The sequence below is a fragment of the Limulus polyphemus genome, unplaced genomic scaffold, assembly GCF_000517525.1.
Source record: "Limulus polyphemus unplaced genomic scaffold, Limulus_polyphemus-2.1.2 Scaffold1610, whole genome shotgun sequence".
In the NCBI taxonomy this organism is placed as follows: domain Eukaryota; kingdom Metazoa; phylum Arthropoda; class Merostomata; order Xiphosura; family Limulidae; genus Limulus; species Limulus polyphemus.
In genome coordinates, this window is record NW_013667220.1 from 175,830 (window position 1) to 176,970 (window position 1,141).

The 1,141-nt window shown below is 37.7% G+C and overlaps 1 protein-coding gene across 3 annotated transcripts in view; it reads left to right on the plus strand.

Annotated features, from left to right (window-relative positions):
- Positions 1-1,141, plus strand: part of LOC106464290 (dual oxidase 2-like) — an 82,118-nt gene that overhangs the window by 36,459 nt on the left and 44,518 nt on the right. The window lies entirely within an intron of this gene.

Sequence of the window (1,141 nt, forward strand, 5' to 3'; positions counted from 1 at the left end):
TACATTTGTGGGCCAAAAACATTAGGCCATCAAAAAATTAATGTCATGTTTTGGACCCCTTTCATTACCCCCCCCCCCCTCCCAAGAAAACGTACATCATATATAATAGTTAAACAAACCACCTAAATGTCAGTTAGTGTGGCCTATATAATGTGTAAAGTTTAGTATACTCTAATCCCTTATAGTGATGACATACAATGAGACACACAATTTGGCATGTAATGCTGTTTGAATACAAGAAGGGAAACAACTCCTCTGTAGCCACAAAGAATATCAAATAAGTTTATAGAAATGTTTTGAATATTAATAAGTGTCAACGATAGTTCAACAAATTTTGTTCAGGTGACTTTAACCTTAAAAACTGTGATGCCAGGGCCAACATGTTGGAATTGATATTGATGCTCTGAAGATGCTTGTTGAGTTTAACCTAAGGCAACACACTCATGAAATGGCCCTGAAATTGCATATCTTTCATGAAACAATATGTAAACATCTAAAGAATATGGGAAAACTCCATAAAGAAGGTGTTTGTGTGCCTCACAAACTCTCTAATGATCATTGTTTCCAACATGTGAACGTTGCTTTGTCTGGCACATAATGCACGTGAACCATTTTTGTGATGAAAAATGGATTCTCTATGCAAATATTAAATGCCAAAAACAATATCTCAGTCCTAGACAAAAACCATTTCCAACCCCAAAACCTGGACTCCATCTGCAGAAAGTGAGGCTTTGCATTTGGTGGGACATCAAAGGAGTAATTCATTTAAAACTCCTCAATCCACAGCAAACTGCCAATGTAGAGATCTATAGTCAGCAACTTGTTTAAATCAAGCCTTTTGTCAGAAATTCCCTTCATTCGTCAATTGGAAAGGTGTTCCTCTTCTCCACAACAATGCACATCCACATGTGGCACGTTTGACGCAACACAAGATTATGGAGTTGGGTTTGGAAGTTCTTCCCCATCCACCATATTCTCCAGCTATGGCAACATCAGATTACCATCATTTCTGTTCGCTGCAACACCATCTTAATAGGAAAACATATGCAAGTCTGGAAGGTGTTGAAGAGGACATCGACATGTTTTTTTCTTCAAAGCCAAGTGAGTTCTTTAATCGGGGCATTAAAAACTTGGTTGTAAG